We start from the raw sequence: 24546 nt of genomic DNA, 5'->3' as shown, positions 1-24546 counted from the left end.
TTTGCACTGGGCTCATACAGTGGTATTGCTAACAGCTGGATGGCAGCATCATTGAAATATAGTACCCACCCTCCAGGTCCACCCCTTGTTAAGACTGTTAGCTCTGTCAGTACTGTTGCTGCTGTTACAGCTGCTTATGGAGTTAGCACGCTTAGCTGCCAGCTGCCAGCTCAGTCACCTCCATGTTGAGAGCCATGTACAGACAATCCTGCCTTGAGATTCTGAATCATAGATAAGCTTTGAATGTCACATACAGCTCCTTTAAATGTCAACCCACATAGATAAACTTCTGTTTTATTAAATGTATCAATTCACACTGACTCTGAGACCACAGGACCCAAAGTGGAAGTTTTTCTACTGTAATTCTTTTTTCTTTAATTAATTTCAACAGACAGCTATTTAAGTTACCCAAATCTCCTGCTGTTTAAATGTTATGAACTTATTAACCTCCTAGACTAATTGATAAAGGCTCCCTGTGAGCTTGCTTTTTCCCTATAGGCAGATTCCCTCCACTCACTATGTTGGGGGGAATCAATCAGTGAATCGATGAATAAAACAATGCTGATTTCTTCCTGTGGAGCCTAAATTAAAATGATCTTTGTTCAGACAGTTTTTGATATCAACATGGTGAAGACATTTTAGCTGCTGTCGCCTCAGATCTGCAGCTGATAGATAGCTCTGCTGGAGTCGATGCAGATTGAACAAACAGATTGCTTCAGTAGTGCTGCACCCACATCTTGATTTTGATGTGGGTTACCAGTAAAGGCAAAAGTGTTACTGTTCCAAGAGGCCACACTTGAAGGCAGGGCAAAAAAACCTGTCTGCGATCACAGAGAAGGGAAAGATGGAGTCATGGTTCAAATGGAGATTAATGGAGCACACTTTTGGACAGAATGTCCTTACAGGCATTCATACTTGCTGCCACTTGTTTGTATACACAAAGAGAGCACTTGAGAGAAGTTTAATTCCTGCCTGCCTTTTCAGCTTCTTACATCTGGCTGACGACTGTGTGAAATGGGCATAATTGTCAACTTTTGAAAGGTACAAATTTTGTTGTTGTAGCCCCCAAATTTCCATGACTGGTGTGGGGGGAGGACTCTGGGGAACACATTGTTTGAAGCATACTAATGCCTTTAGGTTCTGGATTCGGTTCCAAGTTTCCAGGTTGTCACTTACCCATAGGTAAGGTACCTACTATATGTCCCATAACTTTTTGTTTTGCTTTAGCAGTTGGAGATCCAATCTGAGTAATTAAAATTGTCCAAAGAATCTATATAATATTATGTCCAGATAAGTTAGTGATTGACACCCCTATGGATTATACAGTTCTATGTGTGCACAACAAGTGTGCAAGTCCCAAAATGTTGAAGGAGATGGAGAGGAGAAGAGGAGAGACACCAGAAGAAACATCTGTTTTGCTTCATGCCTCATTAGCTTCAACAGCTGCAATATGAGGCAGAGCTGATGACTGGGAGCACCAATCAAATCATGTGTGAGATGGATGCAGAGGCCACCCGGAGCTGCTCGCTATACAAACCTCGTCTGTCTCTCCAAGGTTCTAATTTCTCATTCTGTGATGTTTTTCCTAGAGCATGGCTACTTCTCAGGCACTGTCATTAGTGCAATTCCACATCAAGTACCATTCTGGTCTCTCCCTCTGCCGACAGAGGCTCGGCAGCGTTAATCAAATGTCTTACAGATGGTTTGAACTCATCCATTTGTTATAATCGCTGCCCGCCGTGGTGAGAGGAAATCTAACCACCATACATGACGGACAGAGGCGCAGCGCAACCAGTTTGCAGCAGGGCAGCCTCAAACGTGATCAGAATTATTAACTAATTACTCACACTCTGCTGATCACACAACCAAACTGAGCATTGGTTTGAGAAAAACACGGCTGAGTGGGGGGATAAGGAAATTCCTTCACTGAACATTTTCTTTTCCAGTGAAGTGAAATTAATTTTTCTGCATTTGATCTAATGATTTTGACCATTGTGTTTAATAAGAGAAAAAAATCAAAAGCATTAAAATCAATGTAACACTAATGTGACATAGAATACAAATATAAGGGTTATCAATCAACAGTTCCTGAATCCACGGCACATTTATACTGTGGCACATGCAAATATCAACAGTCACAACAATGGCTGCTGCTCTGCTGACGATCATGCAGTCTGCCTTGTCGTGGCAGATACATTAGGGGGTAAAACATAAAGAGTAGAAGGGAGGCAGTGAAAGACAGCGGGGTGTGTGGCATCCAAAAGTGTTGCCTGATGGAATCAGCTCACATCAATATAGTGTGCATCAGTAAACAAGAACTGCTCTCTGTCTCACAGCAGCGCTCGCGGCTTCTGCCGCTGACGATATGGGACAGATAGGAACAGGCATGGAGATGTGGGGCCGGGGTGGGCGTGGGGTTTGGGAAAATATTGTTTTGCTCCAGTTTGTAGCTGTCAAGTCCCGTTCTCATCTTTAAAGGTGATTTAATGGATGCTTCTTTTGGACTGGGAGAGAGTAAACAGACAGATGAGAACCAACAGGAAGGTGAGAGGGCCAGAAGAAGAACATAGGACAGCTCTGTATGGGCTGCAGCGGACCATCCCTCGATTCGGTCGGACTAAGGGCGCTGTTGAAGGGAGGGCCTTTTTGTGGAATGATTCAGACTCATCTCGTCCAAGCAGACAGCGAAGAGCTGTCACAAGTCATATTGCATCAGTGAAACGAACAAACAAAAACTAACGGCAGACCCTTTAACTTTTAGCTATTGCCATTCTAAATTAATTTGCTGTGCAAAGGAACTGAAGCAATGGAGATACAATTTTGTTTTTGCCTTGTTTAGTTATATATAACTAAACATCAAACGTGATCATTTCAAAGCCTCACTTTCATGTAAAACCTCAGAAGTAACATGCATACTAAGACCACCATTTCACCTCTTCAGTATATGAGTGTAAAATTAAAAAATAAAATCCAGACAAGCATCAGAGTCTACAGCTACACTAATGACTCTGTGAGGCTGTACTTATAATAGGCACAACTCAGCTACAAAGCCATGCTTTGAGCACAATGCTATCATATACATTTTTTTTTTTTTGCTTTATTTAGTTATTTGATGCTATAAAAAGTGGGTTCGACGACATGATTCACAGCTATGTGTGCCAATCGGTGTGCTTGCAATCAACTGCACTGCTCGCGATTGATCAGACTGGTGTATGGGTGGGAACTCAATACTGTGGATATCACTACTGTGCAGATTCTGGCTCCACATGACCTCACCAGTGCAAGATGACAGCGGCAATATCTGGGATATTTTGGATTTGTTTTTGTACAGTGGGAGGAACTGGAGACGTATTGTCCATTTTTATAGAGTCTACAGTTTTGCATGTCAGCATGCTAACACTTGCTAATTAGCACTGAACACAAAGTACAGCTGATGGGAATGAGTGTTTCAGGTATAACAACATAAACCAATACACTGAATACTAAATGCCAAATTAAAATGATGCAACATCACCAAAGTGATCACCAACGGTGTTGCTAGACCATCGTGGGGTGTTTCTGAATTTGTGTGAAACATTCATGGTAAACTATCCTGTAGCTCTTTTGGCATTTCATTGAAAACCACAAATGTCAACCAGATGGTGACACTAGAGGAGAATTCAAGGGATATCCAAGGCTTCTTCCTCTGTGGACTACGAATGTCTGAACAAACCTTCATGTCTGGACCGAAACAACAGACTGGCCAACACCTCAGGTCATTACAATCATGGGAATTTACACTTGGAGAAAAAAACTTGAGTCAGTGGGGTAACTGATGAAACTGTGGGTGACTAAACAGCTCAGTGTTTCAATAGAATCCGAGAGAAATAGAGAGCCAAGTTTTTCCTGGAGTTAGCCTAACTCATTTGTGACCTCTAGACTATCCAATTGCTGCAATTATACAACACAATGCAGCTTTTTTAAAATATATATTTTAGCTTCTTCATGACTACTGAAGGGAAAAAAAGATGTTTGTCTTTGAAGCTCTTGCACTGCACAAAACTCATGATGCCATTTTCTGGAGAAAAAAATCTTTTCATGCTTCATAAGTGGCATGTTTAAAGTAAATTAAAGTGTAGAGGGGCAATACAAATGATTTACTTGACAGCTGGGTTTGTTTATGGAATACACAGTGTGCTGAAGGGTGTCCTTGCAGTGTGGTGGTAATTTAGAGGCATTTACAAACTCTCATGACTTTCTTCTTCCAAAACTTTGCTAATCTATACATGAAGTTGTGAGAGGATAGCCTAATGAGAACAAAAGTTGACCTTTTAACCTGCCTGCCTTGAAACCATTACTTAAATTGAAACAGAAGGGCTCTTCCTTCTGTAATGAAATAAAAGCCCCCAAATGGCTATTAATGTTGCTGTGCACACATACACACACTTTAACCAAATACACTTGAGGGCAACTGCTGCTTGCTTATGTAAAGAGTTTGTAGAGAAGGAACATTAAAAAAAGCTTTTGCTCCACAGGCCACAGGCAGGACCTTAATGAAGAGACTTCTTCATTGGTAAGTAATGAGCACTGAAATGGCCTGGGTCAGAGGACTGTGAGACAAGCAGGGGGTCCTGGAGGGGTGGTAGTGGTTGGACGTTAAAGCAGTATTTACTACAGGCCCCTGGGGGATGTGACTCAACTGCTCAAGGACTAGATTTAAGAAAGCGGGTGAAGAGTGTGCATGCGCGTCCGTGTGGACATCAAGGTTAGAGGGTGCCTCCGAGTCAAACCCTTTCACGTGGCCACCACCCCGCGTCTTCCATCCTCCTTACTCTTTCAGACACATGGGTGCTCGAACGCACACATACACACAAACGCACAGACACTTTTCCTTGTGTCCGTCCTTGTGTCTCCTGATGCCCCGGCCTCTGGCATCTCCTCTGTGTCGCATGTGACAGGTTGGAGATGTGACAGCTGTCCTTATGCCAGACCAAGTCTGGCCAAAGTCACAACACACACAAACACACTCATCCGCAAACGCTACACAGGGGCTCCACTGCAGGGCTAGTACGGAGGAGGTAAGGGCACTTTGTCCGCCTTCTTCGCCCAACTTTAAATGTCATGCCCAACGTAATGGGGCAGCTTGACTGACAGCAGGGTTGTTGTGCAAGGACATGTCAAGCTTCTAGGCGAGCAGCTTTGAGTGCCCCTGTACACATGCTGGACACACAGTAAGTACAAGGCAGCGGCTGCAATTCAGGTAGGACATTTTGAGGAAGCCTGGTTCTTCACTTGGTGATCAAGGCTAGCTTAGAGCTTTCACCAGTAACCTGTTTGATTCCGTTAAAACAAACCCTGGTGCATTTGCCAGGCTTAAACAGTTTAGCTGGTGTGGACGCTATCAACTGAACCCTGATGCAGACCAAACAACCGCTTGCAAGTGGATTTGGGTGGACACAGGATAGACTGACAGTAGTAGCTAAAGCTAGCCAAAGCAAAACTACTAATAAATCCATCTGCTGATCATTTTCAGGAAGTAATCTGTAGAGGTGATGCATATATTTGTGTAAATAATTTGAAAATCATGGTAACACATACGCCTGGGAGTATGTGAGTGCGGGGACTTCCCCTGATCAGTCAGTCAGTCAAAAGCAGTTCAGACTGCAGCCTGTTGTGCTTATATCCTACTCTGTGTACTTTGGCAGATCATTGAGTCTATTAAAAAGTGTGTGACATAGCAATCCCACAATAACTCCCACCAGACTATTTATGTAAATTTCAGAGCACGCAGCTGATGCGCAGTTACTTCTTTCTATACATGTAAGAAACATTAAAATGCATCATGACCTGCCGTCAGTGACCACATTTTTTTTTTATTTCTGGATGTGGGTCCTGATGTTGCCCTGATGATGCAGAATGACAATCGCCTTAACAATCCAATCAATGAGTTTACCGTCAGTCTGTAAAACTCATGTCCATGCTTCCAAATCCTATGCAGCCAGCTGCATTATCACTCAATAGAACTCAATACACACACAGAGAAGCTGGCAGCAACCACACATATCAACGGTAGAGTCTGTGTAGCAGGTAAAAAAAACCCCACTCCACTCTGCCTACGTGACGTGTTGTGCCCGTCCCCCTTGTATTTTGGCTTTTATGTTGCAGAACTTTCTACAATTCAGCTCTGTATGTGAAAAGTTAGTATTCAGTGTCTCCAGATTAAAAATGAGAGAAACTGGAAGAGTAAATCTGCACAACTTGCACTACAGGGACTCTTTACTGAGGAATTTAATTTCATTCATTTTGCAGGACATTGCTGCAATTCTTCTAAAAATATATTTCAATGCCCTGTAAGAAATATTGACAATCATCACATTGCAGCACAGATACAAATCTTCTGTGTTCAATGTGAAGAGCCTTGAAGACAGCAGAAACAAAAAGCACTGCTGAGTACAACATGTTAAATAGTACTTTCTGCAGCAGAATATAGTGAATGAATGTCTACATACTGAATAATGTGTTTGTGCCAGCCTTTTCATAAGTTTGACAGAGACTTACGCCATCACACCCTGAGGGCGGGAAAGCACAGGGTCAAGGTGGCAGCTGCCAAAATGTCTCATTGCATGACATGAAATGTTCTGATTGGGAAAGAGAGTTGAGGATATTGTTCCTAATGATGTACTGCTGCTGCTGCTGCTGCTGCTTGTGGGGAGGGGGATGAGCAGAGATGTGGTGTACTCCAGGGGCCATGATGAGCCTGCTCCCTCCACCTCAAAAATACAGAACATGCAAACGCAAGCACAAGTCACCACACCCCAATTGGCACGCATGTCCAAGAGGACCTAACGTCCTCTTCTGTAATATCTGACTTAATCCCGTGTCTGTCCCACTCTTTCTCGAACTCTCCATTCCAACAAACTCTCAGCTCAAGCTGTAGCTTATGTAAGACAGCCAATGTAGATGATTAACCAGGCAACTTTGTTTCACCACATAGTTCTTCCCCGTGCCAGGGCTTAATTTTGTCATGAGGACAATGGGCGAGAGATTACAGAGCACACATGCTCCACCTGGAACCATGTCGGTAGGACAGGACCCAAACACACCTAAACACTGCCCTGTTGCCACAGTCACAAAAGCTTTGTGCACGGGGCGTGTTTGCAAACTGAAGAATAAGAATATACTTGCGTGCGTGCCTCTCTTGGTACGATGGGTGTGGCAACAAATGATAATCTATTCAGAATGTTCCCCAGTCAGTTGGAATGAATGCAGCCATACTGTCTGTAGTGTGAAACGCATTCTATAATGTATTATAAAGGAATACTTCAACTGCAAACTGACCATTTGTATATGAATTACTCATTGCTTTTTACATTTAATTTGTGAAGAAAAATTCTTCTCGCATGCCTCAATTGTTAACAGAGAGCCCAAAAACCCAAATATTCTTCATGAATTGAAGTTAGTGTCCACGTTTAACAACAGCAAAACTGTAGAGCGTGTGACTGTTTGTACCGATGTGTTTTACATTGTATCTTTTTCACAAAAATGCATATTTGGGAAGCATTGAGCACGACTGGATAAATGAGACTTTGATTTTACTGCACAAGTTGTGAGAGTTTTGATACGGTTTTGCTGTTGTTAAATGTGGACCCTGTTTACTGCGATTCTCAAAAAATGTTTGCCTTTTTTGGATTCTCCGTTCACTGTGGGGGCATGCAAGAAAAAACAAGTTTTTTTGACGAATTCAAGGTTAGTAATTGATCTAAAATGGTCATTTTTTGGGTGAAGCATTCCTTTAATTCAGATTTAGGCTTTTTGCAATGCAGTGTTTGGTGGTGCCCATAGTTACGTTTAAACACAGTATTGACACAGAGTACATAACACACACACAAAAAAAGAGTAATGAAGAGAGCATTAAAAGAAAAGCAGCTGTGTTTCCAATTTTGAGGCAGGCCTTTGAAATCCTTACTGCAGTGAAATTAGAGTAGAGTTTCCTCCAAACCGACAATAATTTAGTTAGCAACGAAAAGTACATCAGTAATGATATAAATGGCAAAACAGAAACTTCAATGCAATGACAGTTGCTGCAATTCACCAACACCACTGGCAGTTTCAGTTATGAGGCCAAGCCTTCTCAGTTATTATTCTTAAAAGGCCAAGATCACACTTCATCATTGCCTTTCAATAAGTTGCTGTTATCCAATATAAAGGAAATAAAAGACGCTGTAACACGAGTCATAAGTGCAGTGTGTTGCAAAAGACTTAACCAGTCATGTCTCCACCCCAAAATCCCACGCACTTAGCATCCGCTGCTTGGAAATGAGGTTGAATGAGACACCTATCACTGAGTCAACAACAATGGGTGAAATATAAGTTAATAAAACCAGCTGGGCTGACAGTGTAGTCAATATGACTCATCTGACTGTGGTGACAGATAATGTAAAGAATCAAATGGGGAAAGATGCTAAAATGTATGTGGAGATCCTACTACAATTATGCCAACCACTCTGTAAGTCTGAAAACACAATGGAATCACGACATTTTTTAATTTAAGCGCTCCACCTTCTCTTTTCAAATATCCTTTTTTCTCCGGAGCATTGTTTGGCACAATAACTGGCAGATGACCAACAGATGTGCCAACTGAGACAGTTAAAACAGCTGATCGTTACTTCACTGGAACGCGAGTCATATGTGTGACTGTGGCCAAGTGCCACTGATAGTGTGTCACTGATAGCATGTCACTGCAATGATCTGGCCTTCGCCGTACTGTCGCTGCAGTGTGTGATGCTAGGGCTTGAAGCCACAAGGGTGACTCAAGTATGTTTGTTTGCATGTGCATAACTGCAAGCCTGTGTGTTTCTAGAAATGAATGAATGCATGTAGTATGTTCATGCTGATGACACAATACAGGGTGACCTATAAGTCAAGTGCTGTCTGACTTCTAGACCTTGTGGTGACAGTCTTATGTGTAACATCTTAAATGTGAAATTTACAAGAAGGCTTAACTGCACAATACACACAATAGGGTCTTCTTCCCCCTGATGTTATCTGACTTTAGAGATTTGATATAAAACGACTCTGCAAATTTTAAACTGAAAAGGCTGGACTTTGAGCAGAAGGCCTGGTTCTGTTATTGTGGCATTTACTGGGGGTGATAATTGTAATTGCATTAATATTGCTTCACCAACAGTGTTGCAGGGTGTTTTTGTCCCACTGCACCATTAATGAGACTAATCTGGTCATCTGAACCACTGCAGCCCCTTACCCCTATTTAGGACCAATGGGATGCTGGGCCTAAATAACCGTGAAATTAACGCATTTACTGAAATTACAAATCATTTGGCTCATGACAAAACAGATATTTTTCATGACGATTTGTCTCGGCACAAACCACACGATACACAGGGATACAATATTCAACATGCATTTCAAGCAAAGACTCTGCCTATTGGTCCATGCTATATGAGAAGATATTGTTCCTTTAACTTGAAAATGTTCTCTATTTGAAGGTACGATTCTAAAATCATTCGCTTTTATCAATTTAAAATCAACCTTACATAAACTAAGGTGTTGCTGTATGATGAAGCTGTGCAAATATGACATGCATCAGTTTCAAATGTATTTACTATGGAGTGCTGACAATAGCAGATTCACTGTTATCTTTACTGTTGGTGTTAACACACAAGTGTAATCAGTTAGACCACATGGGTGCTATACCAGACAAAATACACCACAAACAATATCCTCCCTACAGTTAGCCCTAGAAGGATGTGGTTTAAGTGGTTTAACTAAGAGCCTACTAAAGAATTTTGAAGTATAGACCTAACAAGGGACAAAGAGGCATCGTGCTTCATTAATGCATCCATTTTCCAACAGCATTTGGCTTGCTAATTTTTTTTGAGGCTTTCAAAGTAAAGTTAGGGGGTTGATAACATTTTATCCAGCCTGAAACATATACTGAATCTGCTCATTATACTGTATCCAAACCAACTGGAATGCACTATTGATCCTATTTATATTTAGCGTTCAGTTTTTGTAAGTAACTAAAATTGTAAATAAGTGGCGCTGCACAATATATCAATATCATAATGATGTTGATATGAGGCTAGATATTGTCTGACATTCTGGATATCATATTATCGATAGCGTTGTCTTTCCCTGGTTTTAAAGGCTGCATTACAGTAAAGTGATGTAATTTTCTTAACTTAACTAGACTGATCTAGCTGTTCTTTTTAAAAAAAAAAAAAAAAAAAAAAAAAAAAAGATTATTTTTTGGGCTTTTGCCTTTAATTGACAGGAGAGAGTGAAATGGGGGAGTGAGAGAGAGTGGGGGGATGACATGCAGCAAATGGTTGTGAGCTGGAGTCGAACCCGTGACCACTGCATCACCTCTGCTCTTGGGGCGCCAGCACTATCCACTACGCTACCGATGCCCCTGATCTGGCTGTTCTGTTATTGCATTTACCCACTTATTTATTGTGTTCACACTACTGGTTATTATTAAAAAAAATCACTGTGTAAATATTATGTGAAAGCATCATTTTGATATCCAGGTATTCGGTCATCACCCAGTCCTATAAATAACTAAGATCCAAAAGATTCAGTTGAAGCATGATTGCTGACAAGACAGTTTGAGTGGCAGCCTTATTCACAGCTGAGAGTCGGGTGAACATTCCCATGAACCCTGACTGACTTTGCCTAACTCCTCATTTCTATAAACAGGTTCTGCATATGTATGGAGAATCTGTAGGTGACAGGGCAAGATTTTGGAATTGGAAATGTTCTGGTTTCTGTGGTCCAGTTGTAGTCTGAGGGGTCTTGACCAATCTCATTTAAACGGCAGGTAAACAGTCCGTGTGGTGAGGTTGAATGCATTGGCTGAAATGCAATCGAGTAACCCACTGGCTATCATCTGAAAATGAGTTTGCGTTATATCAGCTTTTCTAAAGCTTATCAGCAATCAAATATCTGTTTATAGAGATTAACCGAAATAAGTGACACACAAAAGAGGAAGTCTTGGCTTGGATATCCGCTGGCTACACCAGATCAGCCCAAAATACTGGCCCTCGCCTCCAGAGGCTTATTGTCATCAGTAAAAGGCTATGGGTTCGGAGACTGCCTGACTCTCGAAGATGTTCACTTTGTTGCAGTTGTTCAAACTGCATGAACACTCCTCCACTGTCCAGTGATGTTACAGAGTGATACTTTTTCAAAAATATTTTGAAAAAGTATCAACACATAAAAGGACATAAAACTGATAACAGCAAAATTTTGTTTTGGCCTGTCATTTGGAGTTTATGTTAATTTGTTTGAACCTGCAAAAGTAATGGTCATCACTGGCTAAAACTGATAAGCTGATGACGAAATATTTCGTACACTTATCTTTGCTAAGAAGACAGAGTAAAGATAAAAGTTTGTTAGCATCAGAGCTACGCTGTATTTTTCCAACCTTGGGGTCAGAACTCAACCAAATAATTCTTTCACATTCACATACTCTAATAGTCGCTTGCATATGCAGGAAAAAGACTGCACTGTAGAGCCCTGGAATGCACAGCAAATTGGATGTTTGATGTTGAACACCATCTGTTCGAGAGTAAAATTAATTTGGTTAAGTTGTTTTCAGATTCTTACACTTTGAAACTATTAGCTATGTAATATTTTGCACATTGCTTTGGAGAAATATAAAGTAAGATGTGGAGGGAGCACTTCGGCAGAAAAAGTCAGATTCCTCATTACTGTGGGGCTTTTTCAAGTCATTGGTAAGCCAAGGGTAAGCAAAGGCCAAGACTCACAAATGAGCACCGACAGGCAACATATAGGGACACAGTTTCACCCTGAAGCCACCAACGTGTTAATAAAAAGCCTACAGAAGGCAACATGAGGCGTCCAGAAGGACAAGGAATTGAGAGGTAAATGAAAGCTGAATAACATCAGGGTTGAAATCAGAAAAACAAACAAAGGATTAGGCAGAAGAACATTTGGAGGTGTTAGAGAAAAAAACATATAGATAGTGTACAACTTGATATAGAGCGAGGGCGGAAAGTAGGCCAGATAGAAGTAATTCCGTGGAGGCGTGAAGTGTGGGGGGACGGAGGAAGAGGAGGAAGAGGAGAAGGAGAAGGAGGGGGGATGTTCTCTTGAGACTAATGCTGGAAACCTCTGATGCTCAGCTGGGGGTACAAGCAGGTGGGTGGGAATGTTCATCTGGAGACTCAGTGTGGGTGGTTATGGGGGAGGGTTGGGGTGGGGTGCTTGTGGATTGCCAAGGGAGACAGGAGGCGGGCATGACCTTTGGTATCAGGGAGTCATTCTGGGGTCACTGGAGCATTAGGGAAGTGGGTTTGATCTCCGTGCTCTCTAACCTCCTTCTCCTAAGGCTGTGGTTCCTCTTTAATTCACCTGCTCCACAGAGGATGCTGGGGTGCTCTCCTTCATCTCCCTAAATAATCTTTTGCCATTTACTTCCACACTTCAAAAGGAGGTGACGGAAGCATCTGCTGTTACATGTCTTCTGAAAGGCTTGTGATATTTCATCATTTCCTCATACAGAAAATGGGTGCTTTATTTATATACTCAAGGCAATGTATAAAACATCAGTGAAAGGGGGGTGGGCTTTTTTCAACATGCAGGCAGAAATGGAATCGCTTCTTAGGTATACTTAGGTCACAGTAATTTACTGGGTATACTATGCAAGATTTTCCTACCATTTACTTTTCTGTAGCGCTTTTTAGATAGGAATTGTGCAAATTTGCAGGAAAGCCCAATCAGTCGTTTTTTCAGCATTGGCAGACCAAATCGGGGAGGGTGGCCTACCTACCTACTTTTATTCATACAGAATGCGCCTTTTTCGGGGCAATGGGGGCGTGAGCAAGTAACAAAATGTGTAGCTCAGCGTGTGACATAAACAGTAACATAAGAGGGAAGCCGCGGCTAGTCAGGCGGCGATTCTCTCGTAAATCGGCCCGTTCTTTACCGCCCCCGTCATCCGACAGTTAATGGCCTCTTCGTTTGTAAGTGCAAGGAGGGCGTACAATTCCTTGTCTCCCCAGTTGCTCATCTTTACAGTGTCTGTCAGGTTTGTATTTCCTTCTTGCTACTAGCTGTTTGCTAATTCCTGCTATCAGCTGTTTCCTGTTTATCCACCGCCAGTGGCTTGCACATGCGGCATCATCAACAGCTCCTCCCACAAGTCTTCAACAGCCCCTCCCATTGCAGAGGGCCGCCTCGGTCTGTTTAAACTAAAAGGGTTCTGCCAATATGACTACCCTATGAGGCGGAAAATTGGGCACCTCGGATCAACTCGCCAATCTGGCTCTGGGTATCTAAACGCTCGCAGCTGGCCGGCAAATCGGCCCAACATTCGCAGAAAATCTGGCAGTGTAAAAGGGGCTTATGTTTCCTAAAAACACAATGTGTGGACTCATACAAAAGTAATCCCTCTCAATTATCACTTATGATCCACTGTAAGTGTTTGGCAGTGTAATCATCTGCAGAGACCTTGTCCCCAGCCTGTATTTTCTTATTATTTTGCTATGTTTGGGACATGTTTGAGCCGCAAAACCCCTTTAGCATTGTTAGCTATGTTAGCACCACTTGCCATGCTGATGCTACTAATGGCGCTAGCTATAATAACACTGATGACAAAATTAACAAAGCTAAAGGGGATTTGTGGCTCAAAATTAAGCCACTTACTCTCTGGGGCGAGACAGAGGGTCGGGCATTGTTTTTCTGCAGCAACGTTATCCTGCCACCATGGGTAGGCACAGCATTAACAGTGATAATCGCCAAATGATTGGCGCTGCTAGCTACCTCCCACCCAAGCCTGCTGGTGCGCAGTCAAGGCTACCTAACCTGTGAAGCATAAACACCTTTATTGCTGCGTGGTACGGCACAGTGCTAGTGCAACTACCAAACTGAAGAGTTGCAAAATGAACCTATAGACCTACATGAGTAACCTGTCAAAAATATTCTCTCTGGTTAACTGATTAAGGGTTAACCATTGAAATCCCTACTCTAAATAAACAGCAGATTAAAAACTGTATTGTCTAAATTAAAGAGGAACACAAATAAAAGTGCAAAAATGAAGCTACTGCAAAAGTGCCAAAAATTGCAGTTCCCATATTGGCCACTTGAGGCTGGCTCCAAAATTGAGTCAATCCCCATACACACCAGTGTTAAAATGCCCAGCTTTACAGCAAAAATAAACATGTTTACAGCCTGGTACAAAAACAATTTTGATCTCTAGAGCTTATTTCCCTTTTCATGACAGCTGTACGGGGGGGGGGTTAACATTTTATTAATGCTTAAAGTTACACATGATTTAGGGCGGTGTCTCGAGTGACTGTTTGTGAGACGTTGCTACAGTCTACGAGTCAGCTCCACCCTCTCATCTAAATACGGTCACTTCTGGTTCCAAATGGTGAACTCCAGGCTTCAAAATAGATTTAACAAACCAACTGTGATGTTACCATAGCTAAGTCCATTATTATATACAGTCTGTGCATATATTGTATGATTTCAGCTTATGCACGTAAGACACTGAGACAAAACAAAGCAACAAAATTAACAAAACAACAACAAACTAATTATCAAAAGATTATCAAATAAAAGTGTCATCACCACTGAGATGACACATGCTGAGTAAATATGCTCCCTGATTGCATGTTTGCCATGACATCATGACGCAAGAGATGACTCATTTACAGTGAGGAATATGTTGTTTATCATGTGCAAACAATTATCAATTCACCAGCGTCACAGGCATGCTGTGGCATTAGTCACTGCATATGGTCCAACACCTAGTTATGATATGATGAGGCAAGACTTAATAGGCCAAATATGTGTCATCATCAATGGTATGACTGCACTAAGGTGTCTCTGATAAATTGTCACCTCTGATGAGATTACTATCTTATTATGGCTGCGGTGCGTAAGAAAATTGAAATGGGAAATGGAACAAAACAAACGCAGAGGTGAGAGGATAGGAGCTGTCACAAAAGCAAAAAGAAAGTGAAAGAAATAAAAAGGTCAAAGAGCTCACGTTTTCTGTTGTTGCAAACCACCTCATCATGCGGCGAGGGTCTGGTGCCACTAGTCATGTGTCACAACAAGGAATGATGGAGAATGCCTGACTCCTCCACCTCGGGGCACGACCTTTCTGACAACCCGTCTGTCAATGCAGCACCAAGGTTGTTGCCGCAAGTGATGGGTCAGTGTATGGGAGTGCACTCACAGAGGTGAGGGTATACAATACACAAAGCGATTGCCTGACGTATCCAAACAAATAACCAAAGCCTCTGACCTTTTTTCACTTTATTTCATTAACACTTGAGGCTTTACTACATATTCTGAATGCAAAGAGTGAAATCATCGATAATGTGACACATCTGAATAACAAGTCAATTTGGAAGCCCTGGACAAAAGCACAGGTGTTTTCAGCTATTCATCTTAATTACACCTCTGCTCAGGCTGAAACTCGGTGTAGCAATGCTAAAAATTATGTAACATAACCAGACAATATTTACTAACAAGAATTATAAAGTCTAGTCTCTGCAAATATTTGCAACACCAATCATTTACCTCCTTCAAAGCATACAGGACTGACAAATTTAAGAATGTGGGTTTAGTTTTGGTGTGAGCTCTGGACTGCTCAAGCAGATTTGAAGGCCAAAGGTCACCTTGGTTGGACTTTGACTAGAGATAGAGTTATTATCAGCCATGATATGCAGCATTTTCATTCATTGTCCGTAACTGTTTATCCTGTTAGAGGTCACCTGGGGGGTGGAGCCTATCCCAGCCGACACTGGGCAAGAAGCGGAGTATACCCTGGACAGGTCGCCAGAATATTGCATGGCTGACACATAGAGACAGACAACCATTCACACTCACATTGACATTCACACCTATGGACTTATAGAGTCACCAATTAACCTGCATGTCTTTGGACTGTGGGAGGAAGCCGGAGTACCCGGAGAAAACCCACGCTGACACGGGGAGAATAAGCAATGATTATCATAATTATTATTTTTTGGTTGGTTTTATATCCCCTAGCCGATAAAATAAATGAACTGAAAAAAAAAACAAAAAACAAAAAACACTATTTTGACCCTGATGCAATTAATGTCCTGCCCACAACACTATCCGATTGGTTACCCATCCCGTGCCTTGACGGGCAAAGACGAATGCATTCAGGAACTGAAGCTGCTGCAGTGAGCAAAATGTGTGTGAAATGACGGCAGCAGATATTACTGATGTTGTCATGAACACTGCAATCGCCTTCTCAGAAGTTGCAGTAGCACTCAGTGTTTACGCTAGTAATGTTCTGCCATTAGGGATAGTGGTTACTGGATGTAACCTCAGTTGTCTGGGTACTAGAAGTTTATGAAGAGGAAGAGGGAGTGAGACGGTGCCTGGAAGTGGATGAAAGATGTGACCCATGACCACATGATCATAATTTGGAAAAAAATTCAATGCAGTGAGGATAAAGACATTTCATACACCAGAAGTATGAAAAGCAGGCCACGTTGGACCTGCTGAGTCAGCCTTCACTCTGTCACTGTTAGTGGAGAATCAGTCCATGGTGTAGTTCATACACTTCACAGATAAAGCAGCTAATGTACAGCAACACTGGTCTTCAAAAAAGTTTTTGTATTGCATCATAACTCAACCGACAACAGGAATGGCTGACAAACAAAGGTAATTGTGAAAGGTTCTCTTTTGCAGCATTTAATTAAACATACAGTGTGCTTAAAGGCATTTAAACAAAGAGTTTGTGTCATTCTAAATTCTGACACTATGATTTACTGCAAATGTATTTCACTTCCAATCACAGGTTATCTATCTTATAAATGGTATCGGCACTGAAAAAAATATATCGGTCAACCCTTAACTGGGACCTGAAAAACAGAAAGCTTATTTAATGCCTGACAAATAGCGCTTTGTCATAAAGAACATCCTGTCTTGTTTGCAGTAAAAGCAGAGGTGTAGCAAACAACGCGACTCAAGTATGGCTCTTTTCCATTTGCGTGTGCTGTCCAAGTTAGGGCTGGAACATGCGTCTGTTGTTCATGTTTACATGCGTGTCGTCTAATGCGTGTTTGAGAACAAACAAAAGGAGGACCAACTCATAAAAAAAAAAAAAAAAAAAACCCTGCCGAAGCTGCCCTGCCCTGGCAGGTGCAACAACACAGGAGAGTGAGGGAACTGTGTATCAAGCACAGCCTGCACATGCCCACACAGTCTTCACACGTCTTATTGATATGGCATAAGTGATATACTGCTGCATTTTAGTATTGTGTATCCTGTCCTGTTTGTCTCGTGTTCTAATTCATTGTGTGTGTGTGTGTGTGTGTGTGTGTGTGTGTGTGCTTTAAATATGACCTACCAAAGTGAGAGATGTGAAAGAGCTTTAAATTAACCCTGGTTTAATACTTCAAAAGGCAACATTTATGTTTACAAACAAACAATAAATAGATGAAAAAATGCAAAATTCTGTTTCGTCTTTAGACATATTGACAGAAGCACCTTCTCAGAAACTAAAAACAAGTTGAGCCAGCAGCAGGGAGCTACTGGAGTTTAACAGTAATAGTTATGTCATAACCCAAAGGTCAAGTTCAAATATTTACATTTGGCTCTCTGGGTGTTTCAGGGTGTGGGCATCACTAACCACAAATTGATATTTACTACAACATGGATAAAGTGCTCTCTGGTTTCCATGGGCTTTCTATTTTTAGGGCTTAGTCGACGTTTACAGTAGATCCAGCCGTCGACATGTCCAGTCATACCTATTCCAGGCGAAGTGCTGGAGTCATACTGTGCTGTAATTCATAATGACCTCACACTCTTTTTTTTTTGCACAATAATGCTGGTAACATCAGTCTGATTAATTAGTACAGAGTGGTTTACTGCATGTTGTTACAGAACAGTGACAAAAGCAGAGCTGCAACTCCTGATTTAGATTTTATCTGGTATCTTAAACAAACCATTTTTCAATATAAGCAGGAAATTTCTAGAGAACTGGAACTTCCAGAGAACTTAACTCTCCTCTGATGTTTGCTTAGGCCCAGACCCAATGTCAACCTGACACACTTAACATTCACACTTTATCATTTAAAGTGCCTCTGCAAGCTCGCAAGTGTAAAAAATACGGTATGAGAAATGGGACAGCTCTTGTTACATCAAGTTACCGGGGCAAAGTAAAATGCAAGGCTCATATTTCATATATGGTTTGATAAAAATCCGTGCTTCTTACCAGGGCCAATACTGATAATGGTATCCATACCTTAACCAACATTTCAAATAAAAATCAGGTGATACTGATGCTTTTGTTGTTGTTTAATTGTTGCTGGTGTTACTTATTCCCCCTTTTCTGACAGGGAAACAAAAAAAAACTTAATGATAAAAGTAATTAAAAAACTGAACTTTTTAAAAAATCATTCAGCCCTTCATTACGCTGCCTTTGAATGAGCACAAATTTAATCATAGAAATTATGAAACAACCTTTAATATAACTTTTTTCAGTTCTTACAAAGCTTACAAATCTTTTTTTGTGAAACATAAATTAAATTTAGAAGCCATTAGAAAAGCCCAAAAAATAAAATATATATAAAAAAGAATCAATAAATACAAACAAAAATAGGTCTTTCTTTCACCTTTTGTAATTTTCATACAGAATAAAATGTTCTTGTGTTTCCATTAAGTACAAACCCACAGTAGACTGGAACATGGGCCTCTTTACAAAAGTAAAGTCTTCCCATCCAAAGCCCTTTTTAAATAGGAATTGTGCAAATTTGCAGGAAAGCCCAATCAGTCTTTTTTCAGCATTGGCAGTATAAAAACAAAATCGGGGAGTGCACCAAAATGCCGCCTACCTACTTTTGTTCATACAGAATGCGCCTTTTTCGGGGCAATGGGGGGCGTGAGCAAGTAACAAAACATGTAGCTCAGCATGTGACGTAAACAGTGACGTGGGAGGGGAGCCACGGCTGGTCAGTCCTTCGGCGATTCTCTCGTAAGTCGGCCCATCCTTCATCGTCCCCGTCATCTGACGGTTAATGGCCTCTTCGTTTGCGAGAACAAGGAGGGTGCGCAATTCCTTGTCTCCCCAGTTGCTCATCTTTACAGTGTCTGTCAGGTTTGCATTTCCCTCTTGCTACTAGCTGCTCGCTAATTCCTGCTATCAGCTGTTTCCTGTTCATCCACCGCCAGTGGGTCGCACGTGCGGCGTCATCAACAGCTCCTCCCACAAGTCTTCAACAGCCCCTCCTCAGTCTGTTTAAACTAAAAGGGTTCCACCAATATGTCTACCCTACGAGGTGGAAAATTGGGCACCTCGGATCAACTCGCCAATCCGGCTCTGTGTGTCTAAACGCTTGCAGCTTGCTGGCAAAACGACCGTGGCTTCAAATCTCCTTCTCACTCAGGTGCATCGCCAGTGATTAATGAATCAACTTACTTTGAATCTGAATAAAATAAATTTGATTAATTAACATAAATGCTGTTAATATGACATGACATGTAATAGTTAAATACTTTCCACCAGAAAGGAGAGGTTGCAGAAGGAGGGAAAAAGCACCATTTGAGAGTTTAATTTTGTCTAATAACGACAGTTTGCACGCAGTTTTGAAGGTCACAGATCCCTTTTTCACATCATAAATGTCAGTTGAGACAGAGATCTGCTTTTGGGTGACACAATTAAGTGGGGGCCCTGGAAATGGAACATGAAAGCTACAAATTTTATGAGGCTTTGAGCATGGAGAGCTCCAAACTGCAAAAAAATACTTAAATGTCTTCTATTTTCCAAACTAACTAATGTCCATACTTTTTCATGTAGACATACATAGAGAAAGCCTTATTTTTGCAGCTGCATTATGAATCAGATGCTTTCACTACAACAGGTGCTTTTCAGAAAGGCCTCAGAGATCAGTCACATGCACTAATGATTAAAAACATTATTTGTTTACACACTAGTACGCAGGTGCTCTTTGATTTCAGCGCTACGGCCTCTGTATGACTGTTCAGTACTTTCTTCGTGACAGTCTGAAACATGAGTGAGATGAAAGCATGTTACTATTAACAGGAAGGACTTCATCCAGACTGCGTTTAACTGTCTCGTTGTGTAACGTTTTCTGCCAAGGTTAAAAGCCGTGGAGTGGCAGATGTTAAACCACCTGGCAGTGATCACAGCAGGGTTTTCAAATCCATAGAGCTTGTGGACAACACGAGTCAGATACAAAGTTCTGGACCTCAAACAAGGAGGCTTGATTACTAACTATTACTGACTTCAATCAATAAACCACAGGTACATTCAGCCCCAATGTCCTGCTTTCTAATCATGGCTGGCACACTTAAGACTGTGGGTACTTCAAGGTGGACTTGTTCTTGTTGTTTTTTATGGAAGGGAACAAATCAGCCAAGGACAAACTTTGTAGGAATTGTTGAACTCATGATTTTAATGGAGGATATTTTCATTAGCCGTGTGAAACTACTTACTGGGGAATTGCTAAAATGCTTTAAATTATGTCCTTACCTGATGGTGTAAGACTGCATTAATTACTCTTCTTATTTTGGTTAAGACTGTAGATAACAATTCGCTACTTAGGTAACCCTATCACATTTACAATTATCTTTTTAAAATGTCAATGATAATCAATATGCACTGTCCCTTTTACAACAGTTTAATGCAGTCTGTCAGAAATATACCAGAAGAACAGCTGGTGTCTCTGTGGTCAGTTCAAACCTCTGCGACAAAGGCACTGCATTTCCTGTTACTGCTTCACAGTAAACGCCACAACACGTGATTTGAATGTAAGAAAGTAAAAATCCTGTTTGGATTAGCATTAAAGGCTGATTTATAGTTAGCTGTAAGCTGCGAGCATTTTGTGTGGTGGTGTGTCTGTGTCGCTCTGCAATTACGCCTCAAATGCAAGTTAATGGTAGTGCTTCAATGCCATTGTGTTAAGTTTCTGCAAAGTGCTGTGAAGTTTGTTCGATTCAACTGACACACCTAAAACACAGTTTGATAGCAACAATATTAAAGAAAAGTATAAAAATTCAGCTCCATTATAAGTTACACTACTCACAGACAAAACACTTGCCTTTGCTGGGCACTTTATCACCCAAGATACAACATGCTAACATTATTAGCATAAGCCTATGGCTTTTTAGCTAGCATAAATTAGCCTAACAGCTAACAGCTTTTTCCTCTACTTAAATGAAGTCTTGGACAGAAACAACTACCAACAAAGGCAAAGTTACAAAATTTGGCTCCATTATAATCTATAAGATTCACAGACAAAACACTTGTCTTTGCTGGACACGTTTTCCCCACAGATACAACATGCTAACGTTATTAGCATAAGCCTATGGCTTTTTAGCGGGCATAAAATAGCATAACGGCTAACAGCTTTTTCCTCTACTTAGCTGACACCTGGGACAAAAACAACTATTAACAAAGGCAAAGTTATAAAATTTGGCTCCATTATAAGCTGAGGTTCACTGACAAAACAACTGTCTCCTACTACTAGACATTTTTCCCGCATATAAAGCATGCTAACATTATTAGCATATGCCTAACACATTTCCCGCTGCATTAATAATCTTGCGGCTGGCGGACTTCTACTTGTTTTACTCATATGAAGCCAGGATACATCAGACACAATTTCAAATGCTATTTTGTGGGGGCTTTATTGTCTTCACAATTTATTGCTTCTTTTCTGTTAAATTTAAGTAAATGTGTAGTATGTGAGTACACAGGCCATATAACAAAACAAAACAAAACAAAACAAAACAAAACAGGGTTTCCTTTTGCGCAAATTTTTATAACCTTATAACTTTAACAATGAATTCCCAGTGGATAGATAATGCACTGATCATTTAATTTTTTTTTTATTCAAATATTGAGTCAAACATTCAGAAAAACAAACATTGCAGGCAATAGTAAAAACAAGCATGTAATGGTATCTATATCTTTAATTAGTCCTTTCTATATCACAGAGGACCAGGTCCTCTCACCCTGAAATCAACACTAGGGCTGATGTAACACTTACGTTAGACACTAACCCACAACCCACTGGCCCACTGTATCCTTCTCTTTTGCAACTCTATCCAACCTCTTGCAACAGAGGAGTTTCAGTTTGCTGCGCCAGCAAACTCAGGAGATGGGTGTGCATTTCCTGCCATCAGTTAGAACTCCAACAAGGAGCAGATACTACCCATATTTGGCATCATTTGATAATGTTACTGATTGGAAACAAGCCATTGGAAATATATATCAACTAATGATAGAAACATTAATCATATTATTTTTTAAATGATAAAGATATGAAGATGAAATAATATCTTGAGGGAAAAAAATATTTTAACACTTTCTGCTCTGACTTCTTATTTCTGTTTAGAGCTGTTAAGCCTGACATTTAAATTCATCTTCAAGAGCATACCAAGCTATAATACATCCACCATTTAAAAGCCACATAATTGTTTATCTGCGTGGAAGCATTGGCTGGCCTTTTCAGATTTCAGTGGTACACTGCATTAGTGAAGCCCAAACTGGCAATTACTTGACGATGTCTTTTGGGCGACTTGCTTTCCTACTAAATGCCATGTCTCTGTGCTATACAGATACGCCATCACTCAGCAACAGGACTTTCAAAAAGCACTATGAAAACAAAATGAATGCATCTTGATATGCTTTGGTTTACCCCCAATTTATTCAAAACATAGCTGAGGATTAACTTTGTGTTTCCAGTACTGGAAGTAGTAAATGTAAATTTCAAATGAGATATTAAAACATACAGTATGCACATTTCAAAGAGAGTCCTATGACAGAGCAGAGAGCATTCTGTCTCTGGGAAAAGTGTCAGGGCTTCACACCCCACAAGTAACAGGACAGTAAATCTTCACTAACAATACTGCCAACCTTTACTGTATCTGATTCATCTAAAAATACATTTATGTGAGCATTAATATTTTTTGTGACAATGAAAATGTTCTACCCATATCAAGAAATTCTTAATGCAACCATACAAAGATGAACTTTTGCATATGAAAAAGGTAAAAAAAATAAAAAATAAATAAGCATCCCAAACAGCAGAACAGTAAAATCTGTTCAAACTTGGGGACCAAATTATTTTATTTTTGTTATTAGATAACTAACATCGCGTACTAATACAGATACAGCAGCACCAGTTAGAAGCTGTGCAAACGAAAGGGATGAGACAGAAGAGGCAGAACTAAGGCAACGAGCAGAACACTCTAGGCATTATGGGAGTAACCTGCAATTATTTTATAGCTCTTAAGATTCCTGAGCTCTTAGTCAGTGTTTACCGTGCAAGGGCACGGCAAGGCCACAAATTACAACCACTTGCTTTGGCACCAAATGCTCAACAGTCACGCACAGGCCCGAGCTTTCTCTCCAAGCGGCAGACAGGCCAAGAATAGAAAGACAAAAAGGTAATGGACGGAGGGCGGCCATTAGATAATTTTTTTGTTTTTCCTTTTGTCGCGTGTTTCCAGAATTGGTAACACGAAAGTCTTTTTGGACTACATAATCCTGTAACAGATGATTCTATTCACTCAACTGAGTGACAACAGCTCTTTTAAACTGATATGGAGCCATGTGGCCAAAACCACAACCAGCAGGTCAAACCAACAGAAGAAAAAGGCAGTCAAAGTGCACAGCAGACACAAGTGCCATTGAATTCTGTGCTCTGGTTATGACACAACAAATGACACAATGGACAGTAGAGAGTGCACGACCAGCTGTAATGGCTGATTAAGGGCCATTTTAATCATAGCCTTAATGGATGTTTAATGATGGCTGCTGTTCGTGTGTGTGTGTGTGTGTGTGTGTGTGTGTGTGTGTGTGTGTGTGTGTGTGTTGTGACCACAACATTGTTTTCCAGGTCTGTTCAGAGAATTGTGAAAGACTCATCATGTGACGCAGCGGGCTATCTTCAGCCACGACTTCTCCAAAAGCTCAACTGCCTTGCAGTTTAGGACGTAAGCTGGACAAAAAACCGCAACAACTAAGGCCTCATGAGTGGTTGAGAAAGGAGTGACAATTATGTGGCAACCGGAAAGGTAAGGTAACCGCAGTTGCTGCAAACAGGTTTTTGGCTTATCTCTTGAAAAGCTGTGGTAGCCACCATGTCCTCAAAAAAAAAAAAAAAAGGGAAAAAAAAGAAAATTTGGACAAACACACAAACAAGTTTGAATGCCAGCCTGGAATACCCAAAAGGTGCTCCGTCGCCAGTGGTGATTCAGCGGTGTAGGCCGTCACATAAGTGGCTTTGTGTCACTCTCCAACTCTCTTAATCTGGGTTTGGTGTTTTTAAAGAAGCAGTCATGTGCTCAGGTTGATAAGGCTGAGAAGCACGACACTTTAAATGCCACTCTGGAGGATTTTTACTGTTCAGTTTCCCCTCCATGCTTTAATGTGATATGGGCACAATCTGTAGATGTCATGTTTAAGTTCAAGTAATTCTGACAGATTTTTACTGAACAGCTATGACCAAGTTATAGAGACTTCAGGTTAATTTTGAACTTTGAACTTTTGAACTTAATGCAAAGGAC

The 24546-nt window shown here is 41.0% G+C and overlaps 1 protein-coding gene across 1 annotated transcript in view; it reads right to left on the bottom strand.

Moving 5' to 3' along the window:
* Window positions 1-24546, bottom strand: part of babam2 (BRISC and BRCA1 A complex member 2) — a 117893-nt gene that overhangs the window by 41081 nt on the left and 52266 nt on the right. The window lies entirely within an intron of this gene.

This window comes from Epinephelus fuscoguttatus, linkage group LG14 (assembly GCF_011397635.1).
Source record: "Epinephelus fuscoguttatus linkage group LG14, E.fuscoguttatus.final_Chr_v1".
Taxonomy (NCBI): domain Eukaryota; kingdom Metazoa; phylum Chordata; class Actinopteri; order Perciformes; family Serranidae; genus Epinephelus; species Epinephelus fuscoguttatus.
The sequence above is the reverse complement of the archived record's forward strand: the minus strand, read 5'-3'. Positions and strand labels throughout refer to the sequence as shown.